This window comes from Rhinopithecus bieti, unplaced genomic scaffold (genome assembly GCF_001698545.2).
Source record: "Rhinopithecus bieti isolate Rb0 unplaced genomic scaffold, ASM169854v2 scaffold_81282, whole genome shotgun sequence".
Lineage (NCBI taxonomy): Eukaryota > Metazoa > Chordata > Mammalia > Primates > Cercopithecidae > Rhinopithecus > Rhinopithecus bieti.
In genome coordinates, this window is record NW_016830182.1 from 750,270 (window position 1) to 765,476 (window position 15,207).

The following is a 15,207-nucleotide window of genomic DNA, read 5'->3' on the forward strand; positions in this document are numbered from 1 at the left end:
CATCTAGGCAGTCTGTCTCCAAGGCCACCTTCTTAGCCACTCCTTCATATAATCTTTCTAAGGTGATGCCAATGGGGCGGGGGGTGGGAAGGGGGTGGAGCCGGGGGGTGGTGCAGGGGTACAGTCACCTGAGTTAGTGTTTCTGGTCTGTTTTTTCCTTTGTTTCAAGAACATGTTCCTTGGACCCATTCAAGCCTGCTGTGGCACACTGAGAAGAGTTTGTGCCTGGACCAGAGGAAAACGCAGAGGAGAGGTACATGGGGGACAGGTAGGAGGTGGCATAGCAGGAACCAGTGAGGGTGCCCCTGGAGGGAGCAGCAAGGCTGCCCCCATCACCTACAGCCCTTCCCCATAGCATACTTCCCTGCACTGGACTCCAGGACCTCACCAGTGCAGAAGACAGCCTTGAGTCTAGAAGGAACTCTTTGCCCTTCATGTGGGACTCTTCCAATGAGCTCTTGGGTTCTACTGAAAGCCCCCGGGTCACGGTGCCAATTCTGTGACACTCACTACTGGCCTGTTTGCACCACCCACGCCTGCAACCATCAACACCATCACCCTAATTTCTACTGGTCACTGGCCTTTTAGCATCATGGGGCTGAACAGAGGGAAGGCTGTATTTACGGCTTGGCATGAAGGGAGAACATACCGATCTCTGTTGCCAGGTTACAGATGACTCTTCCCCCCACCCAGAAGAAAGAAACAATGATTAAAAAATACTCCGTTGCTTGGCAGGCATCTGGGTGGCTTAGCTGTGAATATTTCGGGGCCAGGAGGGATCCTGCCTTTTACAGAGCCCGCTGCTTCTCTAAGCTCCCTTGGTTTTGGACCTGTGCTTCATTCATCTTATGAAAGAGAAGGTGCTGACCTGTGATCAATGCAGAAAGCAACATGCTTTTTTTTTCTTTTCAGAGATACACAACCCCTTGATTATTTGATTTCTCTCCTTGAATGGAGGAGACAGAGTTCTCAAAGGACCAGAGGCAGCAGTATTCTAAGGGGCAGAGCTAAGGTCAAGTACAGAGAAGGAAGAGGACTTTCAAGGCAAGAAGGCAGAGGGTCACAAATGGAAGACAGTAGCAATTGGCTGAGAAGTGGGGACTGGGAAGCAATAGGATAAAGACTTCAACCTTGAGGCTGGGGAGCCCTACCGAAGAGCCTGAACCTGTTCTGATTGCTGCCTCTTCCCTGAAGCTAGGCAAGGTTTTCAGGTGTAAATGCCCAGGGCCTGGTTGCACCCCAGTTTGGCTCTGCTAAAGGTAAAGGCTGGCTCACTTACGTCTGAGACATTGGTCTGAGAGCACATGGCCACAGCATGAGAAGAGTGGTCCATGTGGTCTGGGAAGCCCTATGTGTCCTGGATCTCTGAACGTTTTGTAAAACTATTATTTTTGATAAAAAAATACATGTTCAATGTGAATTCATCTGTGTACCTCTATAAGACTTTTCCTACAAATGTATTTAGAACCATTTTCTAAAATAGTCTTTGTCAGACTACATATGCCTTTTGTTACTGCTGTTTGGATTTGCCTGATGGGTGAAGACTTTAACATTCATTCAGACCCCAAACGGAGGAGGCATAGGCATCTTGGCATAGGATCCCATCCAACAAAAACCCTAAGAGTTGGGGTAGTTATTATTTTCCCCCTTTAACAAATGAGGAAACAAAAGCTCAGAGCATTTACAGTTCTCTGTAAGGTCACACAGCTAATAGGTGGTAGAAATGGTGTCAAGCCTGGGCCTAGGAGAGCCCAAGGATTATGCATTTGCCCTGGTATAAAATCGCCTTGACGAGAAACCTACAGAGACTTTTCCACAGGCTTCCCCAATCCCTGAGCACAGGAAGTAGAATTCCTTTAGCTTTTCTTTTTCTTGCTTTCTTGTCTTTGTTCTGCAGCCATTTTCTTCTCACAAAGTGTGTTTCCCAGCACAAAAAAGCCTGGCTTCCCAGGAGCGGCACCCACTTTCTGAAGAGTTTACTTGCATTGTGTGTCGTAGTTTAGGATAACTCCATTCAAGGCAGATTTCTCTCCCAGAGAAAGCAGCCTGATGAATCAGAAGGGATTTTATGGCAAATGCCATCAGATACCCCCCCACTCCCCTTCAGCAGAGGAGGAAGCCTCTGCTCCAGTCCACACCATCCTGCAATCAATCAGGACAACCTGTGCGAACTCAAAGGCGAGGTGAGTAATCAGCACCATTGCTTTGCCCCAAAGTCCCTCCATCAGGTTTTCCAGCTTAATGGGGACCTCACTGCACAAACTGTGACGCCTTCTGAGTCAGCACAAACCTAGCACGCCCATGTGTGTTGTTTAGAAAACTGTGCAAATCTCTCACGCTAATCCCCCATGAGTTGATGGATGTGGTCATTGGTGGTTAATTCACTCTTAGACTTAGACAATACATGTAAAGCAATGGTCTTAGCTGTTATTTTAAAATGTGTATGATTACATTCCCGTGGCACTGGGTCTTAGGAACGGAAGGTTTAGCCAGACAGGTAGAAGAATCGTTGGGCACATTCCCCCACGCTGGACTCCAGGACCTCACCCCTGATTCTTTGTTGAAATGCATTTTCAAAGAGACAAGTTGGCTTTGATATTAAAGTTAAGTTTCCCTTGAGTCAAGGGTTTATTCACTCATCCTTTGAACAAATATTTAGTGAGAACCATGTACTACACCAGAGCATTGCTAGACATTGGGGAGGCAGCGATGAAGAAGACATAGCTTTCCCTCCTGTGGAGCTGGCATTGGAGACCCATTCTAAGGTACAGAGAGTCTGTTGACATCACTCTCAGGAGAAAATCAAACGCTTGAGAGCTGGTTGATTTTTGCCATGGATGAACAGATCCCAGCACCCACGATACGAGTTTATCACTTCCCAGAAATCAGCCTTGTAACTTGTTGTTTGTCAGTGGGGCGAAAATGTCACTGTGGAAAGAAACAGATGACCATAAGAGGGGTACCCAGTGTGTGTTGTTGGGACGGCCCCAGAGAGGGAGGTGGCTGGAGGGGACAGGTGCAGCTAACTTGATGTGAGGTCCAGGTGGGTCAACTTGAATTCCAGGCCCTCCACTTCCTGGTGGTGAGACCTGGGACCTTGCCTAGCTCAGTGTTATCTTCTGAGCCTCAGTTTCCTCAGCCATAAATTTGGGACAATACTGTCGTTCCCATAGGATTGTTGTGAGAACACAGTAAGAGACCTTATCCCAATCACCTAGCATGAAGCACAGCCTCTGCACACACTGATCTCCTTGGACCTTCTCCTTTTAAGGTTTTTCCTTGCCTGGGGCAGTTTCACTCATGTTGCTGGTGACAACAGCTTACACGCCTCCAACTTCCTTCTCCCCAAAGAGCCTGGGACACTCTGGAGAGCTGCTGCTTCCTTTAACCCCAATGACAGTATACTTTTCCTCCAATCTGGTTCAGTTATGAGAGTGAAAGAGGGTACTGTTGATAATCACACCCAAAAACCAGGCGTAAACCAGGACTATGTAAGCCAGCAGGGACATATGGTCACCCTTCCGCTGCTGGTCTTGTCAGCTGTGAGGGTGGGTAGAGAACAGACAGCAAAACCCTCCTTCATGGAATTCTAGCCTCACAGCACAGCCAGAAAAAACAGCTTGATAACCCTCTGGTGCACAGAATTACAAGACGGCTGCTTCCCCTACCCCACACCCCAGTACAGAAGACCTGCATGATCTCCTTTCTTTCTAAAAGAGAACCTGCGAACATGTTGGGCTCTCACTCCTACAATTAGGCTATATTTGGCGAAGGTGAATGGATTTTTTTATGTAAAGTCCCAAAGCAGTTTACTTTGTGTTAATCAAAAGGGAGATAATCCTGGGTGGGCCTAGCTAAAGCAGGTGTAGGTGCTTGCTAGAAGGACTTGGCCCCTTCCTGAAAGAGAATGTGAGTAAGAAGGAAGGAAGAGGTTGGCTGCTCTGTTGGGAGAGAGACATGAGACTAGAATCTAATGGCAGCTTCTAGTAGGTGAGAGAGATCCCTGGCCAGCTGCCAGCACGGAAATGGAAACCTCACTTCCAGAGTTGCAAGTAGACTTTTTCCAACAACCTAAGGGTGGTTGGAAGCAAATCCCTCCCAAGTTAAGCCTCCAGGGGAGAATGCAGCCTGGCTGACACCTTGATTTCAGCCTTATGAAACCCTGACTGGGAAGCCCAGCTGAGTCCTGTACAGACTTCTGACCTGTAAGTATGAGATTTTCCAAACAAATGTTGTTTTTAGCCACTCAGTTTCTGCGAGTTTGTTAAGCAGCAACAGCAAATGAATAGAATACAACCCCCAACTCACATGGCCACTCTCTTCCATCCTGTACCCACCGACTCACCCTGCAGAGCCACTCCTGCTTTGCCATAGCCCCATTCCCTGAGCCCGGCTCCAGACTCCCACCTCCAGGGCATACTTATTGCCCACTGCTCGAGGCCCTGGGACCTCCTGCACACACACCACCTCTGCTGTCAATACCGATTGCCTTGTGAGTATTCTGCTTAGCAACTTTCACTAGATGTCACAGGGTGCCATGCCCTTTGCATAGGCTGTTTCTTATGCCAATAAGAAAAATATAAATAACTCCTTCCTACAGTTGTAGAAATGAAGGCTGAGAGTGAGTGACTCATCCAGGGTCAATCAGATCCTGAGTAGTGGAACCAGAATTTGAAATAGGACCTTTTGACTCCAAAGTCAGCTATCTCTGTACCATGACTGTTGCCTGCTATCCTGTTCAACTGTTGGGTGTCCCTGATCCCAAGAGAGCTGCATTGCTGTGTTGCTTGACATTTTAAAACATGCTTTCATATAGTTCATCTCATGTGATCCTGCAAGGAACCATGTGAAATATTGTTCCTGCAATTTACAGGTGAGAGCACTGAGACATGAATAATATTTATTCATTTACTTATTCCACATACGTGAAATTGAATGTCTAAGAGGTGTCTTTTAGTACTAGACTCCAGGAGACAGAGAAGAACCACTAGGCCCTTCCTAGGAAGCTCACGGTCCAGGGTGGGAAGCTGATGTGTAGAGAGCCATGTGCTACCCAGGGTAGAATCTACTGCAGACAGTAGATTTCAGTGCTGACACAGATGGACACTCAGAGAAAGGATTTCAACCCAGGTATGGGGAGAGAATCAGAATGAGAGGGCTTCCAGGAGGGGGTAGAGAATGACATGACTTGAACCTTCAAGAATGAGTGAGTGAACTTGTGGAATCAGGGGTGAGGGTACAGAAGCCCTTGGCGGGATGCATGACTGGTTTGAGGCAGAACAAGACTCGGAGTAGTGGCTTCCAGGGCACCCACTGCTTCTCAAGGGAGGTTGAGGTAACTGGTTGAGTGGGGCATCCTGAAGGGCATTCCTGGGACCCACATCTGGCATTTAGTGGAAACAGAAACAAATGCACATGCACACACACACACATCAACATATTTAGGTAACACTCACACATACTTGTGCCTCCAACACAGACACACCCACACACTGACACACACAAACACATACATGCACACTCACACACACAGGCACACGCATATCCATACACACACACGCCCATAAACACATGCTTACACATACCCACACATGTACATACATATACAGGCACATACATGTCTCCACACACACACAACCCTTTTTCAGGAAACACAGCAGCAGCCCCAGCTCAGCAGAGCCACTGAGACGCCCTGAGAACTGGTTCTTATTATGCAGAACAGAAAGGCAGGTGAGAAACTGTCAAACGCAGTCCCCAACCGCCCATTGAGAACCAAACAGACAGCACTGTGGTTTCCAGGCAAATTCCAGCTGCTTCCCTGGCGCCCAGAGTACATAAACCCAAGAATCCAAATGATGATTTTCCCCTTCAGAAGAATAACATTGTCCGGCCCTCCCTCCTCAGGCCAGACAGGTTTCCGTAGCCCTCGCCCCTCACCCCCGCAGGCCAGGCAATCCCACCAGGATGAAGTGCCAGCCAAGGGACCAGCCAGCTCCATCAATTTCTACTGAAAAGCCCAGAAGAAATTTGGTCATAGAAAATCCCTTCCCTCTTTGCTAATAAAACTTATCAGTGCAGGGCAGGAGGTGGGGAGGAGAGGGACCGCAGACACTTGCCTTGCTAAATTACTTGGAGAAATGACCCTGATCAGCCATCCAGAAGCAAGAAAGGAAGAAAGCAATATAACATTTATCAAGCCAGGTTTTTTTACCTAGATTTTCTCACTCAGTCCTCTAAGCAGCTCTGTGATATTGCATCAGCTCCATTTCATAGGTGAAGAAACTGAGGCACAGCTATGCACCAGAAATAATGTAGATTTTGGGGAAAAACCAACGTGGGTCTGAGCCCCTGGCCTGTTCCCTTGCTTGCTTGGCTCAGGCTGGTGGTTTCATCTTTCTGCATCACAGTTCCTCCTTAGGACCCCCAGGCCAGGTGGGTTGATGCAGGATCGAGTAGATAATGTAGGAAAGACAGGCACGAATCTTGGACATGGGAGGCGCTCAGACATGCTCCTTCCTCACCTTGTCCTGTCTGGCTTCTCTCTTTTCTGAGGTTCCTTCTAATTCTCCCTTGTCTTCCCTCTACAGTGACCAGGGAAGCCCCTGTGGCCCTGGGGGCTGGCTCTCCTGTGAGCTTACCAAGCAGGGACTTGGCTCGCACCTGTACTTTGCCCTTCTTGCTGGAGCCTGGGGAGAACTAGAACCCCAGCTTTCATACAACAAAAGTTGGGGCACATCATTCTTCCCTAAACTGCAGAGAGGGCTCTTCCAGTTTTTGGCCAGGAGGGCCTTAGTTCCTGGGTTTCTTTGGATCGGCCACATTTGCTCTTGGCTTCATGAGCCTAAGAGGGCACCATGTCAGCCTTCACCAGAGACCTCCTCTTCAAGCCCACATCCATCAAACTCAGAGTTTACCCAACAACCTGGACAGAATATGACCTCTGGGGCGATGAAATATGGGAATCCCAAGTAGGCAGATCAGTCTGGAATGGCGTGGTCCTGAGGAAGCAATGGACTTAAACTTAAAAGGAAATGTGGGCTAAGTAACAGGGAAATTCCCTTCGGAAGATCTATTAGACTGTGAAATAGTGTTCCACAGGAAATGGCAGAGGGGGTGCCCTGAGGTATTTAAAGCCTTGCTGGATTAAGTAATAGAAAACTCATGGTGTATGGAGTGGCCGAGAACTGGCCTCAGGGGAGCAGCAGCTGCTGGGCCCTAATAGGTCTTCTCCATAGACATGTCATTTCCAAGCCAGCCTTAACATTACACGGAGCTGCACTGCTCTTGCCAGGCAAAGAAGGCGTTCACTTACAGCACAGAATAAGCCGCGGGATTTAAAGTAGGCACCGCCAATCACTTCCTTCACAGGATGGCGATCCCCAACAAACAGATCTGCAGACTCAGTGCAATCCTTATCAAAATCCCAGCTGCCTTTTTATGAAAATTGAAAAGTCAATCCTAAAATTCACATGGAATTGCAAGGAATTCAAAATAGCCAAAAAGACCTTTGAAAAGAAGAATCAAGTTGGAAAACTCTCACTTCCTGATTTCAAAAATTACTACAAAGCTGCAGGATTCAAGACAGTGTGGTATTGGCACAAAGATAGATACACAGATCAATGGAATAAAGTTCAGAATCCATAAATAAAACCCTTACATTTATGGTCAATCGATTTTTGACAAATATGTCAAGACAATCCAATTGGGAAAGAACAGTTAAATCAACTAACAGCGCTGGGACAACTGAATATCCACATGCCAAAGAATGAAGTTGGACTCCCACCTCACATTATATGCAAACGGATTATGGATGAAAACGTAAGACCTGAAACCATAAAACTCTTAGAGGAAATTATATGAATAAATCTTCAACACTTTGGGTTAGGCAATTGTTTCTTATATATGACATCAGAAACACAAGCGACAAAAGGAAAAATAAATAAATTGAGCTTCCTCAAAATTAAAAACTTAAGAGCCGTCAGCAATATTACCAAGAAAGTGAGAATAAAACCTATAGAATGGAAGAAAATGTTTGCAAATATAAAAATGAGCAAAGAATTTCAATAGACATTTATCCAAACAAAATGCACAAATTTTCAATAAACACATGAAAAGATGCTCAACATGGCTAGTGGTAAGGTATTAGGAAATGCAAATCAAAACCATAATGACATACCACTTCACATCCACTGGCATGGTTAAAAGAAAAGGAAGATAACAAAAGAAAAGGAAGATAACAAAAGAAAAGGAAGATAACAAGTTTTGGCGAGGGCGTAGACAACTTGTAACCACATTTTTCACTGGTGAGAATGTAGAATAGTGCACCCACTTTGAAAAACAGTTTGACATTTCCTCAAAGTATTAAACATAGAGTTACTAGTAATTTCTCTTCTCGGCATATGCCCAAGAGAATTTGAAAACATTGTACATCAATGTTCATATCAACAATATTCATACCAGCCAAAAAGTGGAAACAACTCAAATGTCTATCAACTTACGCATGAATAACCAAAATGTGTTATATCCATACAATGGAATATTACACAGTCTTAAAAAGGAATGAAGTACTGATACACACTTCAACATGGATGAACCTTGAAAACATCGTGCTAAGTGAAAAAAGCCCATCACAAAGGGTCACATATGGTATGATTCCATTTATATGAAATGTCCAAAACAGACAGATTTATAGAGACAGAAAATACATCAGTATTCACCAGGGGCTGAGTGTGGGAAGAATGAAAACAACTGTGAATAGATACAGGATTATGGGATCTTCCTAAAACTAGAGAGTGGTGATGATTTTACAGCTCTGTGAATATACTAAAACTCAAAAATATTACACATTAAAAGTGTGGATTTTTTGGATATGTGAATTATATCTCAATTAAGCTGTTATTTTAAAAATACAGATACCATGAAGCTACCATATACAATTTTGGTCTACATCTCTCTTTCCATAAATATTATTTTACATAAATCAGTTCTAACTTATATAGACGATTGTATCTTGCCTTACTCTCCATTAGGTTTTAAGCCTCTTCAATGTTGTTACAAACACTTCATTGATATTATTGTTCACAGTTGCCTAATATTCCATCATATAGTTATAACTGTAACTTAATTCTCTATTACTGTGTTACTGGGTGTTTGAATTCTTTTCCCAGGTTTTGTTGTTATAAATAGCATCTTTGTTGAACATCTCTTCATATAAACTCTTATCTGCAGTTTTTTTTTTCTCTCTTTTGGATTGCCTTTTTTTTAGGATAGATTCCTAAAATTGAGATTTCTGGGAGAAAACAGTCAGCTTTAAGATCCTGCTATCTATGAGCTCCCTTATTTGCTCCAAATTACTCTTTTTGAGATATTTGATGAAGACACACTTAGTTTGCTGGAATAAGGAGTCACACCCACCAGGTGTGAGGGAGAGAGATTGCTGCTATTGAAGTCAGACTTACCAGGCGTCATAGTTCAGCTCTGCCACTTAACACTTTGAAAGATCCTGACGAAGTGACCCCACTGAAGCTCAATTTCCTCTCCTGTAAATATAGGAGGTAATATAGGCACAATAATGCCTAGCTATTGTCAAGAAGATAATATGCATTAAATGTCCAGTGTCCCTCCCTCAAAACCAGGCACTTGTCTCATGTCCATTGTTCTTCTTCCTTCTCTTCACAGCCTCCAACTCCATCACAAATATGCACCTTTGGCTTCCGAGTCCTGTATACGTCTGACTCTTAGGATGTGAGTCACTGATCTGGCAGCATGACTAGGTGACATCATGATGTTGTGGACAGCAATGGGCCTGCAACTTGAAGCTCAGGATCTGGGCTCACCCCTCATTAGCCTGTGATCTCAGGAAACCCCTCCACACATTTTGAGTCTGGCCTCTCATTAAAAATGGAGGCAAGGAGGCTATTTTACATCAGCCCAAGGGTAGGGGTCAGGCAAGAGGCTGGATGTAGCAACGCGCAATGTTCTGCCCTGGTCTCTGTAACATCAGTTAGTTTTATTGTCAGCAACTCACTTTAAATATACTGGGACTTGCTTGTGTGAACTAACTCATTTCATTTTCTGCTACTAGATTATAGGCCCATAGACTGGCTGGGTAAGCCTCGAATCACTACATACTATAGTAATTACTAATTACATGTTTCTGCCTTCTGTGGCTTATTAGTAAATTGCATGTAGCTGGATCTAAAAGTAATTGCCCTTCTTTCATAACTTCAGCAGCCTGCAGAAATCACAAGAATTACCTTATTTACTTCCTAAGTGATTCCCAGTGGTCATTTATCAAATATACAGAGGAAAAAAAATCATACAATCATCAAATATTCTTCTGCTTACTAATAATAGAGAGGGTCACAAGAAATCTTGAATGGAAAAGGCTGTTAAACAGCTGCCGACTAACTGTATGTAAATATCCCCCTGTGGGTAATAGCTTAATTTTGATCATTGTTCAAAAGAGCAAGCACTTTAAATTATTAATAGGTGTCAGCTACAAAAGAATGTTTAACTGGAAACTTACAAGAAGAGAGCTTGATCCGTACAAATGACACTGTGTCTTTCACCACCCTGGTGTGTGGGAAAGAAAGGGGTGAAAAGAAAAGGATAAAAAGCACAATAGGCCAAAATCTGCCTCATTTTTTCCCAGAGTGGGATTTTGTGGCTTGTGGGTGTATTGCTTTACCACCTTGGAAACTGGGTTGGGCTGCTTTCGTTTATTAGGTTGGCTATACATAAGTTTCCTCTCTTTAAACAAAGTTGATTCCAACTAAGCCAAAAGCTGGAAGACACTGAGATAACCAGGTTGTAATACAAGCCTTTATACTTTCGCTGTGATAACAACTTCTTCACATCCAAACACATGGCATAGACACCTTTCATTGTGAGCAGTGCTGATGTGATTCTGCTAAAATAAACTGAAGATCCCATTTCAAATGATTCATTTGCTAGAAATATCAGGATCACTGATATGTGGATTGACCTCTGTGATCCTTTCCCTAAAAACACATACAGTGGATCATGGGATTGTTGAGTTAATAAGAAGGAAGAAATGGCCTGTTTTTCTGTTCCCTTTTCTTGGTTTTTATAGCAGTGTGGACTTCTGGAATTTTGCGTAAGCCATGAGTGTTAGAAACGGAAATGAAGGATGAGGTAGGGCATGAAGAATTAAGGAAAAGGCTCAAGTGGGTATATTATAATCTGCCATGATAAGAAACTCCTTCCTGGTTCTCCTTCTTCCTTCTGTATGCACACCCTCCCTGTCTAGACCTGTAGGATGAAGAGTTAACATGCCCAAGAAGCAACACCACTGAGCACTGAGGAAGCTTTCAGACACGGCGGCCTCCATCCTTGCCACATTGCTGTTACATTTCTAATGTAGGACAGAAGTTGTAAGAACGTTGCTAATCAGAGATGCAAAATGCTGATGCCAGAGCCAGAACTGGAGCCCAGTAAACAAAGTCCATGGGGGATTTTTAACTAGGATTTGTGCTCTGGCCCGTTATGATGGAGTTGGGGGATGTTGTAGGAATAGGCGCCTTGATTGCCCTGAGGCTGTGACAACAGTCTGGGACAGCCTCACTGGGGCACAAGGCCAAGGTTCTCACTATTCTGTGGGTCCCTCCCCTGCCCTCTCTTGGGCTGTCCTCTCTTCCTGGCTGTGCCGACTCCTATCCCATCCTAAATGCATTCATCCTTTGGCTGCCCAACTCCTCTGCCACCCAGATTGTGAGCCCCATCATCCACAGGGTACTGATGACAGGATTGAGGTCCCTTGAACTCAGGCTGAGGTCATAAGCACCATACCACTGAAAGCTTGCTGTGGTTGTTTTGTAGGTCAATTGAGCCTCCTCCAAAGAGATGTAACGCTCATTAGGGAAGGAGGAAGACCACCAACTTTGCACTCTCCTCTGTGCCAGGCCTTGGGCTAGGCCCAGGGAGCTCATAGTCAACTGCTGAAGACAGATGGGTCAGCAACCATGGCACACAGTGCAATGAGGCTAAAGCAAGTGTCAGAACCAGGGACAGAGGAGACATTGAAGCTGAGTGACCACTCAGGACTCAGGGACAGCTTCTGGAGGGAGAGAATGTCTGGATTACATTTTGAGGGATGAAGTAGAGCTCGTCAAGCAGGCAGAAGGGGTCTCCATAGAGTAGGTGTCTTTGTTCCTTGGTGACTTGCTCCTTCTCTTCCCTAACACACACACGAGGAGATTGCTTATAACAACTTTGGGCAGCACATTGCAATTTCTTATTTGGGTCCAACTGGCTACATCAGGTAGCTTCAGAAGCCTCCGGCCACATTATGTGAGCCCCCTTATCATCTTGTGCTGATTGCCTCCTAGAAATGAGGCAACTGAAACCAGAACTGACCAAGTCACTGCACCTGTTTGTTTGCAATACTTGAACAGCTGTCAGAAACCAATAATAATAAGAGCCAGCATTTATAGAGTCTTACTATGTGGCAAGCATGCTGCCAGCATTAGTCTGTTTTCACACTGCTGATAAAGACATACTGGAGACTGGGAAATTTACAAAAGAAAGAGGTTTAATGGCCTCACAGTTCCACGTGGCTGGGGAGGCCTCACAATCATGGTGGAAGGTGAAAGGCATGCCTCATGTGGCAGCAGACAAGAGAAGAGAGCTTGCGCAAGGAAACTCCCCTTATAAAACCATCAGATATCATGAGACTTATTCACTATCATAAGAAAAGCATGGGAAAGACCTGCTCCCGTGATTCAGTTACCTCCCACCTGGCCCCTCCTACAACACATGGGAATTCAAGGTGAGATTTGGGTGGGGACACAGCCAAACCATGTCAGTACCTCAACTCACATTATCATAAGACTGATTTGGGTGCTATTAATATTCCCAGCTTACAGATGAGAATAACAATACTTAGCAGAATTAGACAATTGGCCCAAGGTTGCACAGCTAGTAACCAGGCAGAGTCAGGATCAAATATTGTTTTGTCTGATGTTCACAATGAAGCTCTTGGCCTTGGAATTCCTGGCATAAGTTTAGGTGTTTGGTGGCCATTCGGATGCCTTATTTATGAGCCACTGTTTGTACAGGGCTTTTTATTCTCAGGAGGTTGAAGGGTATACAGATGAAAGACACTATTTCTAGAGGAACTTCATTCATTCAAGTAATCTCCAGTATGGGCTAGCTTAGCGTTGGGCACTGCCCTAGGAGCTGGGTTATGAGGAGAAGAACAGGTGTTTCTGCCCCCAGAAGCTGAGTCCCAGACAGAGAGACGCACCATGATGCTGCAGTGTGTGGTTTGGCCATTTAAGGTTTCACAGGAGAGGGGCAGATCCCTGGTTCCTGCTGCAGGGAGCCAGGGTGGAGTTCTAAGGAAAGATTCACCTTGAAGGATAAGTGGATGAACAAGATGGGCCAGAACTCTAGCAAAGGCTTAAATCCATGAAATCATGGTTCTACATGGCCCAGGGTAAAAGATATGCCAGGGATATGGGGGAAGCTGGAGCTAAAAGATAGGCTATAGCCAAGAAAGCCTTGTGAAGAAAAGTGGGGTTTTATTTTGTGACTGCATAAGGGCTATTGCTGAGCTTTTCTTAGCTGAGACATATTAGCATCATCCAATTCAGGCTTTTTTGTTTGTTGGCTTGTTTGACTTTTCTAGGGCAGTGGTTCCCAAGCTTTAGCCTGCACCAGAATTGTCTAGAAAGCCCCAATCCCAGCAACTCTGATTCAGTGGGTCTGGGGTGGGGCCAGAGAATTATTCCTACAAAGTCCCCAGGTGCTGCTGGTAACACCGGTCTGTAGCCACTCTTGGAGAATACTACATGGAATTCCCACTCTGCTTACCAGTGATGAGATTAGGATGGGCCTGGGCAATGAGGGAAGTCTGCTGCAGGCTTCTGGAAAGGATCTCTCAGTATTAAAGAAGAGAACCCAGGAGGAAATGGTGCTTTCTCCCCCCTGGAGATTTTCATGTCTGATATGATACCTGGAACTGCTAAAGTCATCTTGCAGCTGTGAGGGGAACTAGCAGGACCAAGTCAGCTCACTGAGCAAAAATCTGGAAAGCACCTGGATCCTTGATGGTGGCATAGAGACATGAATTCAGCCAACCCTGCAAACCCCAGCCCACAGACTTAGCATGGGAGGCAATGACTGTGCTTTATTGTTCAAGCCCGTTCAGACTTTGTTTTTTGCTGCTTGTAGCTGAAGTCATCCTCATAGGCACAATATACACTCTATGGTTTGCTTTATTGCTGCTTAACCACTGGTGTTTCATTCTGTGTCTTCTTCTTTTCTTTCACCCTTTTGTTGGTCTTTCAAACATCTCTGCCTCCCAGTGGCTATTTACAGGCTGCTGGCACCACAACTATCTATCTGAACTGGGCCTCTCTCCTTGATATGGTGTGGCTGTGTCCCCATCCAAATCTCACCTTGAATTGTAACAATCCCCACATGTCAAGGACAGGGCAGGTGGAGATAATTGAATCATGGGGATGGCTTCCCCCCATACTGTTCTCATGATAGTGAACAAGTCTCATGAGATCTGATGGTTTTATAAATGGGAGTTCCCCTACACAAGCTCTCTCCTGCCTGCTGCCATGTAATAGGTGTCTTGCTTCCCCTTCACTTTCCACCATGATTGAGAGGCCTCCCCAGCCATGTGGAACTGTGAGTCAATTAAACCTCTTTCATTTATAAATTACCCAGTCCTGGGTATGTCTTTATTAGCAGCATGAGGACAAACTAATACTCTCCTCCACTTATCCAAGTGTCCACTGGATAACTTCACTGAGGTGGCTGCCAGCACTACTCATTCTAAATATACAGAGTTGAGCTCACCTCTATGGAAAGTTCTCTTCCCTCTCTGCTCCCTATTTCTATGAACTTCTCCATTCCCCTTTACCCAAGGTGGACATTTGGGGATCATCTTTGTTTCCTTTCTCAGTTTCCATAGCTAATCCTTTGACAAGCCTAACTGCCCCTGTCTCTAAGATAGAAATCTTCTGTGTGCCCCTCAGTTCATCCCATGGCCAGTATTCCAGTTTGCTTCTCTTTCCCCTCACTTTGAACCTTGTGATGATGGCCTCTTATCCGGTTTTCCCACTGTGAGCCCTCTCTGCCTTCTAGCTGTCCTTCATCCTTGCACCAGAGTGGTCTCTCTGGAACATGGTTTGCAAAACATGACCCCTGTGCTGGGCAGCAATCTGTGTTATA